Source organism: Psammomys obesus, unplaced genomic scaffold (assembly GCF_907164565.1).
Source record: "Psammomys obesus unplaced genomic scaffold, mPsaObe1.curated_primary_1811, whole genome shotgun sequence".
Lineage (NCBI taxonomy): Eukaryota > Metazoa > Chordata > Mammalia > Rodentia > Muridae > Psammomys > Psammomys obesus.
Genome location: NW_026596039.1, coordinates 18,109,809 through 18,130,367, shown reverse-complemented (window position 1 = coordinate 18,130,367; position 20,559 = coordinate 18,109,809). Strand labels below are relative to the sequence as shown.

The window sequence follows — 20,559 nt, the reverse complement described above, 5'->3', positions numbered from 1 at the left end:
GAGGGATCACAGGTCAGCAGGGACAGGAAGTGAGGGATCACAGGTCAACAGGAACAGAGAGCAAGGGATCACAGGTCTGCAGGGACAGGAAGTGAGGGATCACAGGTCAGCAGAAACAGGAAGCTGGGGATCACAGGTCAGCAGGAACAGGAAGTGAGGCAGGAGCAGGAAGTGAGGGATCACAGGTCAGCAAGAACAGGAAGTGAGGGATCACAGGTCAGCAGGGACGGGAAGTGAGGGATCACAGGTCAACCACTCACAGAAAACCACCACCACTGCCACGGCATACTTTATCCAACAACGCTGTTCCTCCCAAACTGCTCCACTTACTGGGTATCCTGTTCAGTATTTGGGGGACACTTGTCACTAAGGCGGCAACACGAGGCTGTTCATTGAGGAAGGTGCTCTCCTTCCATGCAGCAACCTTCTGCCTCTGCCTGGGAAAAGACTTTGGAACCTGGGAGAGTAGCCTCAGTGGTTGATAGAACAGTGTGAGGAGCAAGGAGTGGGGACGCTGACAGGACTGAAAGGGGAGAAGGGAGTGACGGGCCAAGGCGCTCTCCTGAGCCCAGCACATGCCCTTAGCTTCACTGCAGTTGGCCGTTTGGCACCACAGTTTTGTGAGGTTACTCTTCTGTTTCTTCATCTGCTCACAAGGAAACTGAGGCTAGCGGGGCCTCCTTCTTGGGGTGCTTTTAAAAACTAGAAGGCCTATATTCTGTTCCTCTCAGAGAGATGGAAGGCTCTAGCACCAACTGTCCCCTACACCCCCACCCCTGCCTCCCTGTCTGCCATTTGGCTAGGTCTGGAAGGTTTTCCCCTTTCCAAAACCAACCTGGAGAGACCAAAATACTCCTGGCATCGAACTACACGTCAGCTTAGAGCTAACGTCTTCATTATCAGTTAACACCTCCGAGGGGTTAGCTGGCAGCCAGCTGAGGGGACCAAGTGGTGCCTGCTGAGGTGTATCTGGGTTAAGAAAGGCTGGGGAGTGCACCTGGCAGTTCATAGGCTCCCCTGGAGAGAGAGGTGATTGGACCACATGGGGGAAGGTGGGGGAGGAGAGCAACAGCCCCAAGAGGCCCGGGGTGGGGCTCAGAGAGGGGGCTGGTGTCTACTAGGGACCTGTTACACCAAGTACCAGGAGGCCTGTTGTGTGTCTGGTCTCCGGAAGGTCAGAAAATCAGCCACTCATGATCCACCCTGGGCCCAGCTGTCAGCAGTCACTCAGCTGAGACCCAACTCCAACACCCACAGTTCAGATCTGTCATCCAGCCCTTCGGAGGGGGAGGAGAGAGAGTGAGCCATCTGGTATCTCCTCCAGTTCTACAAGAGCCAGTCCACCTACCCTGCCTGGAGGCCTAAGGCTCCGTGTGCCGCCAGAGTCAGGTTCAAGGTTCAAGGCATATATAGGATCAGGGCTTACTAAGATAGCCCCAGGGGGTGCAAAGTCTCAGTTGCTTTTGCAGCTATGCTCTGGGAAGGGGACAGAGGGGACTGCTTGCCTGAGTGGGACATCCGTCCTCCCCTTACCTCTCTCTGCTCATGAATGATCAGTGTCTACAGGTGGCCATCACATATGTAAAGATAACCAGCACCCAACTGTTCTTATTCTCTTAGACCTGGTTTAGTCTTGCTGGGACCCTGAGACTAAAAGCAACCTCTCCTCCACCCCATTCCCTTCCCCCTCTCTCCTCCCCTGACCTGGTGCTCATTGGTGGTCACCAGTCCCTGAGTCACCAGCTGCCTCGCTTCTATCTGGAGGTCTGGTGGGTCCTGGGTCAGCCTGGAGGTCTGACAGGTCCTAGGGTCAGCCTGCAGCTAGGTGCACTCAAGTTCCCCAAAATACAGCAAGTACTCAGGGGAGGATGCCCCGTGAGAGAAGCAGGAAGTGATAAAGTGAGGCTTCCGGGGAGGGAGGAAATGCCTGGTACCCGAGAGCATAGCTGAGCAAGAGTTTGAAGGGAGTCTACGTAAAGGGAAGGGCAGAAAGGGCTGGGTGAATGTCATCTCTGAAGAGGAAGACTGCCAGGTAGATGAGCAGACTTGACGCTGAGGCTCGGGGAATCTGGAGGGCCACAGGTCAGGAAACAATGGCAGAGATGCCCATCTGTGCCAGCGCTGTGACAGCCTGGTCACACGAGGTCCGGCTTTTCTCCCCAGTGTTGCAGCCAGCCTGCCACCTGACTTTAGGGCCATGTCTCTGGACTGGTGCCAGCCTGAGGTACAGCATGCGGGTACATCCTGGGTAGCGCATTGGTGTGGTCACTGTCCCAGCCAACTGCCTGCTCTTGGTGGGCGACTCTAGGACCATGGCTAGGCCTTGGGCTCCACTACCACCTTTCAGGGGCTTCCATGCCTGGGAGGGAAACAAATGTGCAAGCGAGAGGCAAAACATTAGAGGCCTCATATGTGCGTGTGTTTTGTTCTATTTAAAGCAACTTGGTTTAAAAAAAAAAAACAAAACTGAGATGTAATTCATATACCATAAAAGCTGCCATTTGAAATAGTCTTTAGGACAGCCACAAGATTATGAAACCATAATCACTATCTAAGTCCAGTGTGTTTTCATCACCCCAGACAGACCCTGTACCCATGAGCAGTGCCTCCCCGTTCTCGCCTGTGTTCAGGCTCTGGCCACCACCGACCCACTCTGGTTTCAAATCGGACTCACAGGAGCTCCTGGCCCTCAGCGCCACTGTTCCATGTTCCTCTAAGCTGCGGTGTGCACCAGTGCGCTGATCATTTTCACAGCTGCGTACTGGCCCAACATGGGAACCACGTTTGTTTATCAGTTATCGGAGGACCTTTGGGTAGTTTTCACTTTAGAGTGGTTCTGAATAGTGTTGTTGTGAGCACATGAGCCCAGGTCTGTTTGAAGCCATGTTGTGAGTCTGCTGGGTCCGTTCTGAGGTGTGGACTTGCTGGGTCTGAACCCTACTTGGTTTGGATGCATTGGACATAGGCCCTCAGGCGCTGTCAGCTGCTGCTGTATCAGCCCTTGATTGCAACCAGCGATGGAGGGCTGCTGCCCTGGGAATCCTAGAAGGTGTTCTGGAGGGGATCCTCCTGGGCTGAACTTCATCCCTGGGAACATATTCTAGAGCCTGCAGAGGGAAGAAGTGAGTTTCTGAGAGCAGGGTCATGGTCACCAGGCTCAGCCACAGGGTCTGCCTTCCCCGAGTGCCTGCCTGATGTGTTCCCTGTCATTTTTCCAGGAAACAGTGACTAGAGAGAGAAAGGGAAGCTCAGTGGTTAGCTTCATTTCCTTCTCACTTGGAAGCTGGCAGTCTGAGAACCCAGGACTGAGGTGACTCTAAACTAGGATACTCCATGTTCCAAGGTGACACCCAGCTTTCTCCTCTGTGCTCTGAGACAAGCAGGTGAGAGCTGGGAGAGGCCTGGCCAGGAGCTCCCAGGGCCTTGTAGAACCAGAGGCAGTGCCAACTCCCAGGTTTCTGCGCTGCCAGTTAATGGGTAATTATACCCTGAGATGCACAGAGGCGAAGTAGGGATTTTCTGTGAGGCAAAATCTCCTGTGAAATATTTAGGCCACTCTGGGCCTTGCCTCCCAGCCATCCTAGTCGCTGCTGCATGGCTTGGCCAGAGCTAGGGAGACCACGTGCATCCAGAGGCAGCATGGGCTTTTTATTTCCTTATCACCAGAGAGGGACCCAAGGGCCAGTGAGAGTCCATCTTGGAGCTTCAGCAGCTTTGAGAGACAGAGAGAGAGAGAGAGAGAGAGAATGTTGGACATCCGAATATGTGTCTCCCTGTGTCTGTGTTTTTGAGTGCGTGCATCTGTGCATTTGCCTCTTTCTCATCTGTACATGGTCATGAATGACAGAGCATTTGACCCTGATTCATATATGACCATCCAGCACATGTTTCTTGTGCCTGCTCTTGACCATCTCAGAAGCTTCTCAATGAGCCTGTTTTTCTGACCCCACACATGGCATTCTCAGGTTCTCTCGAGCAAAGAGATGGCCTGCAGTTGAGTCTGGTCAGAGTTTGTGTATGACCTGGAAGTCTTGAAAGCCCTCACAGCTCCCAGGCTCAGGGCCAGCAGACCATGCTGGTGTGGGGCTGTCAGGGTCCGTTTAATTATGATCACAGTTTAGTACCTGATTGAGAGTGTTAATGACATTTTCTTCTGAGAGTTCATTAAATTGGGACATGCCTGTCCCTTTGTTGGTGGCCTTGGCACCTTTGCTTCAACCTGTGGCTGACATAGTCCATAAACCTCCTGCATTTGCTTATAGAGCACCCTCTCCTCCTCCCCCTGCCTGGCTCTTGCCCCTCATTCACTCTCTCCTTTACACATTACAGATAGGACTAGAGGGTTTGGGGATTTAGCTCAGTGGTAGAGCACTTGCGTAGCAAGCTCAAGGCTCTGGGTTCAGTCCTCAGCTCTGGCAAAAAAAAAAAAAAAAAAAAAAAGGACAAAATAACAGACAGGACTAGAATTTTACTCATATGGCAGAAGGTGACACTGAGGCCTAGACAGGCAGAGTCCTGATGTCCTGATGAATGGGGGCTGGGACAGATCCTCTTCCTGGTGCAGGCCCAGCCCTGGGCCTTGGTGGAGAAGTCCTTGCCCGGGAAATGGATAGCCCAAGCTAGAAGATGCTCACTTCCCCACACTAGCTCTCCTCTCTCCTCCCAGTCACAGTGTCCTGGAGAGATGGACCCAGCAATCTCTTAATCTCCAACAGGCAGGTACCAGGTGCCGCCAATCTTATTGATATTTCTTCATCGTGGCTGTAATTAGCCATTCTTCCTGACTGAGGCTGATCTGGCAGACAAGAAGAAGAGCTTATGAATGTCAGCTGTTAATGTCACACTGATACTCTAATGGGGGGGACTAAAGGAGGGAGAAGAAGTGAGGGGTCTTATATGATGAGAGTCAAGCCCCCTTCTCTACCTTGTTCTGCCACTATCTCTTCCAACAGACACTGTGGCCCCTGAGCACCCACCATCCTGCCCATTCCTGGAACTTTTACCCCCTCACCCTCATTCTTCCAGGATGGTTTGGCCTAACCAAACCATAGTTCTGGGCAAGTCCTGCCTGCTCTGCCTAGGGCCCCTGTTGCCCTGGGAGATGCCATCAAGGGTCTTTTGGATTTCTGGAGGTGACAGAGCATCCACTCAGCCTCTGTCCTTAGCACAGGGAAGATGGCCTCCCTTCCCTTGAGCCAACTTCACTTAGGCTTGGACAGCTCTTCCTCAGAAAAGCAGGCACTGCTCCCCTGTGGAGAAAGAATTCTCCCAGACCTGCAGCCTCCTGGTCCATCCACTTCAGGTTTCTGTTCTTCCTACCCAGAGAGTGCTTGGGTTAGCAACCTCCCATCGTGGTACTATTTGTCTCCATACCCTGCTATCCAGATCACTAGATTCTTCAATGCCATGAGCAGAGGAAGCCAGGCCAACCACTACCAGAAAGGCTGAGTTATTCACCCAGCAGTCCAACTTTGCCTCCTCCTTGCCACTGGCTCTGGCCTACCCAGGGCTTGACACCTGGACCAGTGTTAAAATAAAATAGTACAGCTCTCTCTCTCGCTCGCTCGCTCTCGCTCGCTCTCACTCTCACTCTGTGTGTGTGTGTGTGTGTGTGTGTGTGTGTGTGTAGACACATATGTGTGTACGTGCTTATAGAGACCTCCAGAGGACAGAAATAGGTGTTATTCCTTAGTACTGTCCATCTCCATCTCTTTTTGGAGATGATCTCTCACTGGCCTAAAGCTTCCAAGTGGGCTACTCTGGCCAGCCATAGGGCTCCAAGGATCTGCCTGCCTTTACATTCCCAGCACATGTGGCTCCAAGTGAGAGCCACCATGCTCAGGTTTGTTTTAACATGTTCTATTGACACAACTCGAGCCTTGTGCTTAAAAGAACAGGACTTCACTGCCCTAGCCATCTCCAGTCCCAGCCTGGTTTTGAGTGCTTATTCTGTGCAGACTATGTTCAAAACATTTTGCAAGCATTGGATTCTCCACTCACCATCTCCGTTTTTACAGGTGGGGAAACTGAGGTGCTAAGAGGTTATAATAGCTGCTGAGATTGCAGAGTTAAGCCGGGCAGCAGGAAGCAGGCTCTTTGGATCCCAAGGTCTCCCATGAGCCTCTGCCTGCCTCTGCCCCAAATCACTTTGTCTAGGAACATCGGTTTGTGCACGAGAAGCTCCCAAGTGAGCAGCTGCCCCCTTCGGTGGCATTTGAAGTCCTTGGTCAGACCAGGGTTCCAGCTCTTGGGGTTCAACACAGAACTCGTAGTGGACAGGCCTGGGGGAGAAGTATTAATGCAGAGTTCACAGAGAACACCAGCCTGGCACCGAGCCTGATCAGGTGATGAGGGGCTTCCCCTGGATTCTTGTCTCCCAGCAGTTTCTAAGGCTTTGGCTTGGACACCCAGTGGCTAATCTCAGAAATTTTTATTTCATAACCATGGGGCCCAGAGTGGCCACAAAAGCAGCAAGCAGGCCCTGCCCATTCTCACAGGGCTCAGGCAGTTGCACGTAGGGCCCATTGCATGCAATGCATCATACATGCATGCATTATGCTAATGCATATGCTAATACATAAGCAATAGGATTCAGCATGGGTTCTGGGAGCGGGAGTCTGTGGCCATGTGTGGACACAAGAACCGAGGCATGGCCCGCAGCCAGCTCTACAGGGATACTTCCATTCCCTCCGCCCATAGCTGGGGGCTACAGGGACTTGCTGCTCCTGGGCCTGTCTCTCCCCGGTGCCTCCCATGGTCCTCTCAAGTCCAGGAGACAGGCCCAGCCAACTTGCAGGGGACCTGTCAACGGCTGGCCCTATAGAAAGACATGGACCTTGAGGGAACAAGTTAGGCTGGCAAAGCCTTGCCAGCCATCTCTGAGAACCATGGTGAATACACTGCCCTTGCATGCCCTCTAGATGTCTTCCAGAGCAGCTGCACAAGAACCTATGAGACACTGTCTAGAAGAAGCCATCAGGAGAGCCAGAGGGTCTCATGGGCCATGAACCCCTGACCAGCCAAGGTCTCAACCCCTTCTCTCAGCTAGGCCTGGAGGATCCAGGGCCTTTCACCTTGTTGTCAAGAGCATATTTCAGCTATTAGTGACGGCAGTCGGGGATTTGGGAGGATTTTTCTTTCATTTCCCAGGGCTTTAAGCAAGCCTCCTCCCTCCCGTTCCAACTGCCAGGGCTGCTCACTCGCTCGCGCGCGCGCGCACACACACACACACACACACACACACACACACACACACACACACACAACTCCACACACAGTTTGGGGAGTAGGTGGGGATAGATCTGGTTCATTCTTCCAGAATGGGCTCCTCAGTCTCCCCCATCCTCCCAGCTGATGCTCAGGGCTGCAGATCCTGGCTACAGTCCAAGGCCAAGGTCCTAGTCCTCTAAGCAGGCCCTCGGACTAGAGGGTCACTTTTGCCACTCTACATATGTCACAGAGGCTGCTAACAAGCACTCTGTTACCCCTGGGGACCCTCTCATTTCAGCCTCTGGAGTCTGAGGGACAAGGGTTTGTGACTGCCCCCAGTGAGCCTAGTCTGTGGCCCCAGAGCCACGTAGGAATGGCCAAAGCAAAGAGGAGGGCTCTGTTGGTGGTCGAGTGTAGTCTGGTGAGGAAGCATCAGGGAAGGGGCTCCCATAGGAGGAAGTAGGGAGGAGGCTGAAGAAACCGCTGCTGCTTCAGAAGGGAGCTTGAGCAGGGCTTTGGCTCAGCTAGGAGAGGCAGTGTGCATGGGAGAGGGTGATGGGCTTTTTGGCTAGTACAGCCTTCTTAGCTGGGAGACTGCATTCAGGGGAGTTCTCAGCTAGAAGCCTCCCCTCCCCCACCCCTTACCCTGGCACAGTCTTCAGGGGACCCAGCCAATCTCTCGTTCCTTCTGCCAGGGCATGTTCATGGGTGTCACCTGTGCCTGGCGAATGAAAGAGCAGTGTTTCTGGTTGGAGATGCCTATAGGGGGCAAGGGGCTTGTCCAGATGTCGCTCAGGAAAGCTTTAGCTTAGGATTTATGGAGGTGAGACAGATCCTCAGCATGTCTTTTGGGCTTTGAGGTGACTCCCAGAAACACCCTTCAGCCTTCTTCAGAAGCTAGGTATCACCCCGAGTGTGGTGACACAGCAGTTGCCCGCCTCGTTGTCTATGTCCGGAGCCCTGTGTGGCACCTGCCTCCTCCCGGCACAGGACGTGTGTATGTCTGACACTTGTGTGCACTTGTGTGATGACGGGGTTGCATGAACACACCCAGGAGTGGGTTCGTTGGCTTCAGAACGGTCTTACAACCTGGAACAGAGAGCTCAGACCCTGCGGGGGTAGAAGTGTTAGCGTCAGTCCATGGAGAGGCAGGCAGGCCCCTCCTTCACCACCGCTTAGGAGTGGCACCCTGGGCTGGGGCACTGGGGGCCCAGTTGCCAGGCAAAGCTTGAGCGAAAGCTGTTTTCTGCCCTCTTGTCCCTCAGGCCTCCGGCCTGCTCCATCCTTCTTGCCGGATGACCCACATAGGAAATCCTTTCTCTCACTTCCTGCAAGACAGTCAGGCTGTGCCTTGTCCTCAGAGGCCTCCTGGATGGGAGCTGGCCTGGAGGCAGCAGGGGCAGCTGAGGAGGAGGACAGACGTCACAGTGTCAATGCTGTCCCCCTACTAGTGTTACTTTATTCATCGTAAGCACTGGGAGCCTTGGACCTTCAGGCGAGGGACCTAGGAACAGCTCCCTGATCACGGGGACAAGGTGGAAAGGCGTGAATGTGCCTGTCATCCAGTCCTGCTTTGCCTGTCTTCTGCCCTCGCCCCAGGCCATGCAGGATGCTGGGCGTCTGCCATGTGTGTACCAGTGTCAAAAGCAGGAAGTGCTCAAGAAGGAGGGGACAGAAGTGGCCTGTCTGCCATGGAAGAACCTCAGGACTTTCCCATCTTCAGCCCTGGGCCAGACAGGGATCCTAGGGCCTGTGAAGGCAAAAGGCTGTCTCGTGCCTTGCATGTTGTGTTGAGGGCATCACTTCCTGGATGGTAGCCCGGCCAGGGGATTGGACAGTGACCAAACTGGGTCATATTTGGAGCCTCACGTGGCATGGTAGGCAGTGTTATCCCCATTTCATGGGCGGCTTGTCCCAGAGTGGGCCTGACTCCCTCACAGTGGATGGGGGCCGTCTACAGTGGCACTCCTGCCCGAGGAGGCTCTACTTACTGCTTTGGGCTAAGAGAAGCCCATGTTTCCCTTCTGGACCCTGGGCTTCCCACAGTCCCTGCTAGTCTCCAAATGTCCGAGAACTTTGGTTAAGCCTGACCACAGAGCCTCATGCTTTAATCTCATCCCACCACTCTTGTCAACCCAGAGGCTTTCTGGGCTTTCTTCTGCGGCTCTGCCTTCTTAGTGCTAGCCATCTTGGGGGTTAGGACACCCCAGCCTGCAGGCACAGCCCTGAAGACTTCAGGGAAGGAAGGAGATGGCTCTCTTCAGCCTTCCCCCAGACCTGTTTGAAAATCCACTCAGCCTCCTCCCACCCCGAATCTCCATTCTCGTCACACCCATGCCCATCTCATTTCCTATATGCCAGCTGAAGGCTTCTGCTTCCTCCTTGTCTGTGCCCGATCGCCCTTGCCTACCCTGTCTCCTGCAATGCTCAGCACCTTGGGAGCAGGCAGCTGGTTTCAGCTGCCTCCAGAGCCCCTCCCCACTCCCTCTTTCTGCCCTGGGAACACCTGTGCAGCAAGATGTGATTTCCCTACATTTGCACATACTGGCCCCCAAACCCCGCCCCTGAAGAACTGAGGGCACACTCTAGTCTCCAAAGGCCACTCGCCCCTCCACCTCCTTTAGAGATGGTCCCCTGGACCTCATACTCAGAGGCCCATGCCTTGCCTTCCACTCAACAAAATCCAAAATGGCTCTTAGCCCGGAACTGGCCGGTCTCAGGGTAAGGTGAGCTGGAAAACCAGCTGGTTTAAAAAAGAAAAAACAAAAAACAAAAACCCCGAATTCATCGTAAGCAGTATGTGACTCTAGGGCTTCTCCAGCCTGTGGGATATGAAGGAATGTCACTGCAGTAGTGTCACTGACCACCATTGCTCGATTTTTACTGTGTCAAGCACTGCTCTAACACGGTGCACATGTTAAATCATTTAATTAATCCATTAACGCAGATGGATTTCTAATGAGTAGGAAGGGAGGGTGTTGAGGGATGGGGGAGTGAGGCAGGGGCCAGCCTCCCCTCCTCTCCTTCCACTCCCACTTGAGTGAGGAGAAAGCTCCCCTGTGAGCTCTTCCGGCCATGCAGGCATTTGCATGGGTCCCTGGGAGGGCAAGGGATATGCTGCTGCTTGGGGTCACAGTTCTCCATGGGCAGGTGGGGTTCAGTGAGACTTCATCCCAGGACGTCACGGGGCCTTGGAGGAGATCTGGGTGCTGCATCACCACACGGGCCCACTGAGGAATCGCAGGCACCCCAGCCTGGTCTCTGGGGCCAGGGGACTGTGGTCTCTTGACCACACTCTGGGCTTATCTCTAAGCCTCAAATGGAGCTGACACGGAGATCCCATGTTGCAATGGGGAGGCTGAGGTCCAGGATGTGTAACCAGGCCCACTCTTGCTCCTCAGGAAGGAGCTTGCCCCTGAATACCTGCAGTGGGAGTGGGGAGGGGCTGCTGATTCTCCAGGACTTCACCCCACCCTGCCCCCATCCAGGTTGCCAGGCCCCTTTCTCCCTCCACTCAGCTGTCTCATCTCCCAGCACTCCCCTGGAAGAAGCTGGTTATCCACTGCTAGGCTACCCACAGCCTTTTCCAGCCTCATGCTTTCAAGGTCAGGCTACCTGGATATACTGTAACTGATCCAACAGACTTCCATTCGAAGTCTCCCAGCCATGGCCAACTTTTCGCATTTGCCCAGCGCTGCATGCTGCAGCCTACCCCATCTAACTTACCCATCGCTCTGCAGCAGAAGCCTCTGAACTCAGACAGAGGTGGCACCATTCTGAACTGACCCCAACCTGTCCACTGCTGCGTGCTGTGAGACAAACTCTTTGTCCTCTCTGAACCCCTGTGTCCACACCTAGGATGGTATCTGGTCGTATGGCTTTGATATCAGAGTGACAAGGGGAACTGGCAGGGTGGCCGCTCTGATGAAGGTTCCTGAACCCTGCCTAGGGGTCCTCTGGTGGGAAAGTTCCATGCTGGGCCTACTGCACCTGCTTGTCTCAGCAAGTTCAAGCGTATTTCTCAGAAGAGGTGGTATTAAGGCCTTTGAAGCAGACTCTTAAGAAGCAGCCTCCTTGACATGGGGCCTGGGCCAGGCTGGCCTCCAGAGTGACGGTGAAGGGAAAACGAGGGTGAGACATGAACGGCTCCGAGAAGTGACGCTTCTCCTCTGCATATCTGACCACAGCAAGCACACACTCATGCCCTCTAGCAGTGCCTGGCACTCTTAATGGTGCCCTCAGGGGTCTGCCAGGCCTGGCAGACTCTAGTTTTTGTCCCTTCACTTGCAGCCTTTGCCCCAGCTGCCTCTGGGCTCATAGTCACCTTTGATGCTATGACCACATGACATCTTTCCTCAACACAACCTAGCATAGCTACCGAAGGGACCGATGTCCCAGGGTGCTGAACTTTGTGCTGAAGCCCCCTGCCCTTCGCAGTGACGTGAGGCCCAGCTGAGTGTCTCTCCAGGCCTCACTGCCAGCCCAGCTGTCTTCTTCCTGGAAGGCCCCAGTCTACCTACACGCTTTCGAGAGCTGCTGAGTTGTGCCTGTCTGGCCTTGCTCTGCCAGGGAGGCACGCCTGTCCAACACTGAGTCTCTTTTGCCTGATGGGCTGAGCTGGTGTTTGTTGAGTGAACTGACTCTTTCCCGTCTGCACATTGAGTAAGAGCTCTCCAAGTTCTGGGCCCCCCACTGCAGCAGGTGCGAGGGAGGCTACACCCAGGTCAGAGTGAAGAGGTTAAGTACTGTGCTCCAGGGTGAGTGCAGCTGAGGTACGGGCTGTAGGCCCGGGCAGGGCCTTCCCCTCAAGACCTCCCACCATGGCCTGGGCCATTTGCCGGCCAGGACTGAGGCATCCAGAGTGAGGTGCGACGGCTAAGGCCTCTTCCCTTCCACCCCCGGAAGCAGATGGGCCAAGCTTGGGCGGGCGGCAGCTACAGGCCTGGCATTTGTGTATGTGTGTGGTTTTTTAAAAAATCTGACACATTTTTGTCACGTCTTGGTTCATCAGAACAGTAAAGGAGGCGGGAGTGTGAAGAATGTTTTAACTCGCAACTTTGTAAGAGTTCCAGGTTCTCCAGGGCTCCTCCCCCTCCCTCAGCCCCCCCTTAGAGCCTCCAAGCCCATCTGTTCCACAGTCCCTGCTCCCTGCCCCCATCTACCCATCCATCCCTCTTTTAGTCGAGAGGAGGCATAACTGAAGGCAGAGGCATGGGACTCTGAGCAGGGCCTAGGCTGGGAGACAACGGGCTTTTGCTTTACACTGCTCCTGGTCCCAGACTTGCTGTGTGACCTTGTACATGGACCTACACACTGTGAGGTCCATTCATGTGTTCCTGTAGGGGCTGGCCTACTGCCTTTGGGGTTCTCTGGCCCTGACATGTATAGAAATGTCCCCTAGAAGGGTTAGAAACAAGAGAGATATAAGCAAGAGCTCACATAGAAAGCTTACGGTTCAGAGCCTCCAGAGAGAAGGGGCGCAAGGGGAGCAGACTGGTCAGTCTTCACTCCTCTTCAGCCTGGCCTACCATTCTGCCACACCTGCCCGAGAAAGAAGACGGCCCAGGGCTAGCTGATGACCCCCAGGCTGCTTTGGGGTCCGGTGAGGAGGAGGTGGGAAGGACCCAGGACTGGAACACTCCTTCTGTTCTGCTTCTTGGTACCAAAGGTCCCAGCAAAGGATGAAAGCTGGGTGCCAAGCCTAGAAGACACTCCTTAGCTACCAGCCCTGCAGGCCCCAGCCCTGGCACTGGCTTTCACTACATCAGTCAGGGAAATGCCAGCTGGCCTGGAAAAGCAGGGTTGTCTAGAAGGCAGGCTGGCAGCCACTGCCCCGTGGGCATGGGAGCTTTGCGTCTAGGGAGGAGCGGTGCCCTCAGAAGGGGTGGTGCCCTAGGGCAGCTCGGCTAAGGCCTGAGCTGCTTCCTCATTCAGAGGTCAGGGCTCTAGCACCTTCACCACTGCTTGGTGGGGAGGGCCGCCATTGTGGCATTGTGGCACCATTGCCAGAAAGAAGAAAAATAATAAGGCTCTCCTGTTCCCCATGTTCTTCCGTACCTCCTGAGAAACGCCTAAGTCCAGGGCTTGTATCAGAGAGCAAAGGCAGAGGGAGGAGAGACCCACCTTGGAAACACCCACTCATTGCTGCCCGCAGAGAGTCCTGAGTGCCATGCTGGACCCTGCATGGGCTGCCAAAGGGCAGCTGAAGAATCCAACATGCCCTCTCCTGGCAGCCCCAGCTAGACCCAGGGCTGGCTGAGTCAATGCGCCCTGCTCGAATCTCACCATATGGGCGCTGGGCGGCTGCAGGGGGTGGAGCTGGAGTTGCCATGAGAACCCGCACATTGGCATTTCCTCTTTTGGGAGGCTGAACTGTGTTCTGCAGGCAGTGTAGGCTTCTGAATCCCATTTCTCTGTGTTTTTAGGAAGGGAAAAAGGGCAGGGGAAGGGGGTGGAGGAAGGCAAGGAGGGAGAGCGGCAGAGTCAGGCTGACAGCTCTGAGGGAGCAGCTGGCTGTCTGGGGCTGGTGAGGACGGATCAGGGGCCACTCTTCCCCTGAGCTCAGCCCAGGGCCAAATCAGCCTCTAGGATCCCTTCTGATCACTAGTTCTGGCCTCGAGTAGATTTTTTTCCTTAAATCACATGGCCTTTCCCCATTCCTGACATCCCCGATTCTCTGGACCCTTTCTGAGGTCTGTACTCTCTCATTTCTGTCCTTGGTTGCTCAGAGCTTTGAAAAGCGACATAGCGAGCATCTAAAATTGGAACGTGCAGGCTCCACTGTTCAAACTCTATCCCTGCAATGGGCTAATATCACCAAGCTGGGGGCTTCCTGTGGGCCTGGGAGAGGCCCAGGCAGGGTCATTCTGTGGCTCCAGCAACAGGTGAATTAGAGATATGGGCCAGTCCTGGAAGGAATGTCCACCTGAGCAGGGCTGTGGTATGGGGCCTGGTGTGACCAAGCCCCGGGGAGTAACTACCCTGGCAGATAGTGAGAAAGAGCCAAATCAGACCCATCCCACTCCTCCAGGCATGAGGCAGGTCATGCCACACTGCTGCCCTGTCTTTCTAGGGGCCAGGGAGGAGCCCATAAGATGAAAGGGTGCCCAGGGGCTCCAAAGGAGGGACATCTGGCTTTCTTCCCATGAGACTGTGGGGTACAGAGGTGGGGCTGTGGACTCTGCCTCCAGGAACAGCAGAGTTCTACATGTGTCAAAACCTCACTTATTTCCTGAAATGACCAGGGAGAATGGCAGTATTTGAGGACCGAGACTCAGAAAAGATTTATCCAGGTCACCCTACTAGAGGGAGCTGCATTTTCAGAGTGTCCAACCTCTGACCTCTGACTTTCAGGCCTCACCATCTTGCATTTCTAAGCAGACCACTGTGAAGACTGCAGGGCACAATAGTCAGCAAGAAGCAGAAGAGGAGATGCAGACAGTGATTTCAGGCCCTGTCCTCACTGCCTAGGAACACTGACCACATATGGCCAGGCTGCGGTAACCACTACAGCCTGGCAAGGACACTGCCCTGGCACCACATGCATTGGAACTAAGTCCTGTCTTTACCCCTTACCCCCTCTGGCTCCCACAGCACGCTGTGGGACTTTTCCCAGCCTCTATGTCTTCATCTGTAAAAGGGGGGCCATAGTGGCATGGTACCCATCAAACTCAATAACCAAACTCCTGAGAGTTCAAACAACATAGGTGTCTTTCTCTGCCAGTTACACAGACTAGTCTCCTCGTCACTCAAGACCCCAGGCTGATGGCTAGCCACCATTTTAACATGTACCTCCACAGTTGCCATGGCAGCGGGAAGAAGCATGGCCAGTTTTTCTTGTGACTCATGTAACTTCCACTAAAGTTTCATTGTTCAAAGCATGTCACAAGCCACATGTAACTCTGAAGGGGACAAGGAAGTATAATCCTTAGCCACAAGCTTGAAGAATGAAAAAAAAATCACCTAGAGAATTGGTAAACATCCCTTCACGATGGCCTCAGGCACCTGCCACACAGGGATGCTGTGAGCCTTGAGTGAACTAACGGGAACACACAGAATGTAACTAATGAAAGTGAGCTCCTTTCCCCTGGGCCCCCAACTCTAAGGGGACCCACCTCCCTTCCCATTCCTGGCCATGTCTCTCAGATAAATTATGAGCACTGACAATCCCTACCACAGAGATAAAGACCTTTAGCTTTGGAACGAAGACAGATGGCAACTTCCCCAGGGCATGGCATGACGGCAGCTGGGGCAGGAAGAACAGACAGGTTCCTTACTCTGCTGAGTCCCTTTTCCAGCCCAGAACCTCTTGTAGCAAATGAAAAAGCAGCAGAGCCTGGTAATACCTTAACTCTATTAAGGACTTCATAAGACCCAGATCAAATTACATCTCCTGCAATCGAACAGTAAATTCGATTCTATTCAACAAATGTTCCATTCAACACTGCGAGGGCCTAGGGGGTCTGGGTATCCCACTTGGCTGGGGACCTGCCTCTTGATTCACAGAAAGATGCCACTCTCCCTGGCATAGGTGTGCCCTAGAGTTTAAGACCAGTGAGTAAGTCCTGGTGTGTAGGGGACAGTGGGAGACACAGATGAGACCTGAGTCTACAGCCATAGGGCTGTGACCTTCTCTGGGTTTCAGTCTCTCCCAATTCAGAGATGGGCCTAGTCCCACATCCCTACTTCTGACCTTGGTGTTCTGAAGGCACTTCTCCTCAAACTGAGGAGACTGCAGTGGGAGTGAGGGCCTTACCCTCTTCCCTGCCTTTGACCTTTTCCCACTAGCCAGGCCCTATGTGCTAGACACTGCTCTGCCTTGCAGGAGCTCAGTCATGGAGGGACAGAAGGCTAGTATCTGTGCCAGATGAGTGACAGACATCACCTAGAGGATATATTGACATGGGGGAAATGATTTACTTGTTCTACACACACACACATACACACACCACCGCCACCGCCACCGCCACCACCACGTGCCTTCTCCAGCTGCAGCCACGGGCAAGAGAAGTGGTAGGTTTGTTTGAAAAGACAGAATAGCTGTCAGCCACCGTCTCATGGTGCAGTTCTGGGAGCCTGGAGATGCTTCTGGGTCCCCAGGGACTCCAGAAAGGGACCTAATGAATCGCTCTCAGCAGCAGGAGTAGCACTAATTCCTTCTGGCACTTTTCGTTGATGAAGCGCTTTGTGCCTGCCTTCCTGTTTGATCCCCGCAGTGGCCCTGTGAGGGATGCTTCTGTCCCATTATTCAGTCCTTAATTCAGAGAAAGCAAAAGATTTGCCTGAAGTCAATGAGTCACAGCCTGCCCTCATGCTGGTTGACTCCTTGGTCTATTTGTGCCTGCCTTTCAGGAGTCACGTGAGCCTCCCTCTGGGATCTGGCATGAAGGAGAAATGGATTCTGGATTTTCCACTCTGGATTTCCCTGACTTCTCCGGAGTTTAAGAAGCATCCCGAGGCCTCTCTTGCTCAACCTCAGCCCAGAATCCCTGAGGATCAATTCAGAAACCCAACGACTTCAAGACTTAAAAGCATCGAGCCCCTTTCCCTGGACACAAACTGGACAGAAGTAGCCAGTTCCGCAGGTAAAGGGGTCAACAGGGTACTGGCCTGACTGGGACCACTGTCTTAGGGGAATTCTGTTGACCGAGTGCCCAGAAGCTCATGTGCGCTTGTTCACCTTTTGAGACTGTTTGCGTAGCATGATTTCAAGAACCTGGAGTGAGAGAGGGCCCGTGCATCAATGCTCTTGCTTGTTAGTGCCAACCATGACTGAGAGAAATCCGGGGTCAAGATGGCCCCAGTACCAACCATAACTTCATACACATTTGAGGTTTTGTTATTTGACCTCTAGAAGGAGCCAGGGCCATGTTTTCTGATTTGTCCATAGTTCTGCGTACAGCCCAAGCCACGCAACGCTCAGACTCCATTAGCCTCCCAGCAACACTAGCACCTGCCATTTTTAGATCAGTTGGGTTTCATTAGCTTGTTTAGCTCTTTCAATACCAGCCTGCAAATTAGTGGAGGGAAGGTGTTAACTGCCTCCTAGCTTCCTATGCAGCTTTCTGAACGCTGTTCATTCAGTCTCTGTCATCATTCACTTACTCAGAACATACTGATTGAGTGTCGTGCTCTGGAATGCATGGGGTGCCGGAGGCAGAACTTGCAATTTCATTTTCATAAACAGAAAGCTCACTCTTTCTCCAGTTTGCTCCCTAAACATGGCCTCTGTGGGGAGGAGAGATAGCTCTATAGATGAAGTTCTCGCCATGCAAGTGTGAGGGAGAGAGTCCAGATCCTCAAAACCATGAGAAGGCCGTAATCCCTGCCCACAATCGCCAGAGCATGCTGGCTAGCTGGACAAATGGGCAGAGAGCAATGGAGGAAGACTCCTGACGTCAGCCTCAGGCCTCCGTATGCACACATGTGCGGACGTACACGAGCAGAAAAACCCAGCTTGTTTCTGGGTATGAGTGTGCATGTGTTGGCGGCTCTACCACAGCTGTCTTCCCAGGGAAGGTTTTCTTGCTCTGTGCATCTCTCTGTCTGATCCTGACCCGTGGAGGCCACCGTTGAGGCTAAATGCACCCTAGATCCAGTCCAGGAAACACTGTCTCAGCAGAAGCTCAGGGGTGGCCGCTGACAGCCACCAGCACCAAGCCTGCACACTCCAGCCTACCCAGCTCTCCCCTGCCCCATCCTCTGTGCTCTCTACACAAGGCCTCTCTCCTCCCCTGTGACAGCCCTTCACACTGCCTTTACTGCATCCCCACCCTGAGACTTCCATATCTGGCCTCTCCACCGTACAACTCCTGTCTGTCCTTTCCCCACCCTTCAGGGGACTTCCAGGATAGGAGGAAACTGGAATTCAGGATGAGGGTTCTGCCAGGACTGGACCCAGACCTGGTCTCTCGACTCCAACGGGCTGACTCACCGCTCAGCGCAGACAACACCTGCAGGGTCCAGGTTGCCCCCTGCTGGATGCCCAGAGTTGCCATGGCGACCCTCTGCCAGTCTTCCCAGCATGGACACAATCAAAAAATAACAGCAAGGACTCTTTTATTCTGTGTCCCGCCTGGGGGCCATTTAAGCCTCCCTATTCCTTTTGACACATAATAATTTTTTCTTTCTGCTCTTAAGATTATCTTGAAATGCCCCCCTCACTTTTAGGCTCCATGGCATAGTCTCCAAGAGCCTTTGATCTTAAACACACACACACACACACACACACACACACACACACACAGGCGCACATGCTGTGCACTTGTTTACACAGCACACTGGAGACAGCAAATTGGCCTCCTGGTGCTTCACCAGCAGAGCGACAGGGAAGGCATGGCCCCTTCTCTTCATCTGCACGCCACTTTTCAGTTTGCAAGCCCCTCCCCCAGCCGGCGTAATGTAGTTCCATATGGGTACCTTCACCTCTATAGTTTCCAATGAGAAGCCAGGGTCGCCTGGTGGCTGAGCAAGGCTGGAGCTAAGCCTTTCATCCCCTCCTGTTCTGTCCTCCCATCGCTTCCTGCATGAGCCATGACAGAGTGGGGGAACACGTACCTCTCTCTTACCCCTCCCCAGTTCTCCCCTTGCCCCACCATGAACAGTGTTGGGAGCTGGTAAGCTCAGAGGGCCCCACAAAGCCCTTACCGCCCTCCTGGCTGCCTTGGTTTCTGATCTCTCCACTGGAGCCTTCCCCCAACCCATGCTCTTGGCATCAGCTGGCGGAGCACTTATAAACTATCTGTCCCCAGCTTCCTCTGTCCCCACTCCACTCTGTGTCCTTCAGTTATTCTTCCTGGCTATGCCATCAACTTTGTCCTCTCCAAGGCTACTCTCCAGACATGTCTTCAACAGACTCCTATGCCCTACCAAGAATAGCACTGATGTTGAACACAGGCAAGTACCACATAGCCTGTTTGTTTTGGATTCATGAGCAATTTCTTAGGCCACAGGTTGACCAAAAGCATTCCCACTGTGTGGTTAAAACACTTACACATTGGGCATCCAAGGAGGATGCTGAGTCTTCGGAAAATTCAGACTTCTGTCCTTGTAAGTCCCATGTCTGCTCCAGGTGATGGGAATTCCTCAGATGTATCTTGAAGGCACTTCCCTGGCATTCATGCGTGCGTGCGTGCGTGTGTGCGTGCGTGTGTGTGATTTTTGTTTTCTTCTGGTCCAGGAGTGATCTCAGAGCCTTGCCCATGCTAGACAAGTTCTCTGTCATTGAGCCACACTCTCACTTTGGACTTGGGCTGTGCAGAGTCTACCACACGGCTACTGAGATACCTCAGTCGATAGAGTGCTCGCAAAGACCTGAGGCCCATCAATCTAGCATGGAAGTACGTATCCACATCCCCAAAGAAAGAGAGGCAGAGACAGGCAGATGCCTGGGTTCCACCGACAGGCCAGCTTAGTCCACACAGGGACTAATGAAAAGCCCTGTCCAAAAATGCACGGCAGACAATGCCTAAGGAGCAACACCCGAGGCTGACCTTTGACCGCCACGTGCACACACTTAACACAGATACAAAGGCCTACAATAATGGGTGCAAAGGGGAGAGCCTGCAGAAGCTGTGCAGGATTCTGGGGACATTAGCAGTGACCTAAGTCCTAGGTCAGGCCTCTTTTGTCCTCCTCAGATCCTCTGTTTAGCAGGGGAATTGGAAGCACACTAGGAGTCCAAGGGAGTAGGGTCCTGCCTTAGGCCTCCAGTCCTGCAGAATTAGGCAGGGACAGTGACCCTTGGGAAAGTCACTCATGGTGCAACTTCACTTTGTGTGGCCCCTGAAACTCAGTGCACTATGGCTCCTCTTCTCACAGTAAGGTCACTGAAACCAAAGAGGGTGACCAATGGCTGAGGTAGGCTTGGCCTCCTGTGCATGCCCACCCTCTGGCCATAGGAGTCAGGATTGGGTCAGTCAGTCCATCAATCTGTGTGGGAATGTGGCCCAGCCCCAGGGTAAGACTGGAAAACTGTGGGGTCAAGCCTCACTTGCAGCTTTCAGAATAGCCACGTGCACATCTGAGCCTTGTTTTCCTCTCTCCAAGTGTCACCAACCAGGTGTCTGACTTGAAGCCATCACATGTTCACATCAGCTGCTGTGCCTGGCACACAGTCAGCTCTCCTTAAACTCTGGCTTTTGTGTGACTGTAAACTCAGTGGCTGCTGTGTCTAGGTGAGCTTGGGGCTCAGCCTCCCCATCTGTAAAGTGGGATTGATGATGCTCTGAGATACCCAGTACCAAACCCCTTCCCCAATACCACCATTCCTTCCCCAGAGCAGAACCCCAGGAGAAGGAGGCAAGGAAATAACTATCTTCCCGTCTGTCTGTCAATCTGTCTGCAGTGGTG

The 20,559-nt window shown here is 53.6% G+C and overlaps 1 protein-coding gene across 7 annotated transcripts in view; it reads left to right on the top strand.

Annotated features, from left to right (window-relative positions):
• Nucleotides 1-20,559, top strand: part of Lingo1 (leucine rich repeat and Ig domain containing 1) — a 175,266-nt gene that overhangs the window by 123,854 nt on the left and 30,853 nt on the right. For all 7 annotated transcript variants that reach the window (XM_055622313.1, XM_055622310.1, XM_055622311.1 and 4 more), the window contains one exon: nt 16,561-16,793. The gene's annotated coding sequence lies outside the window, so the exon portion shown is untranslated. The remainder of the gene's footprint in view (nt 1-16,560; nt 16,794-20,559) is intronic.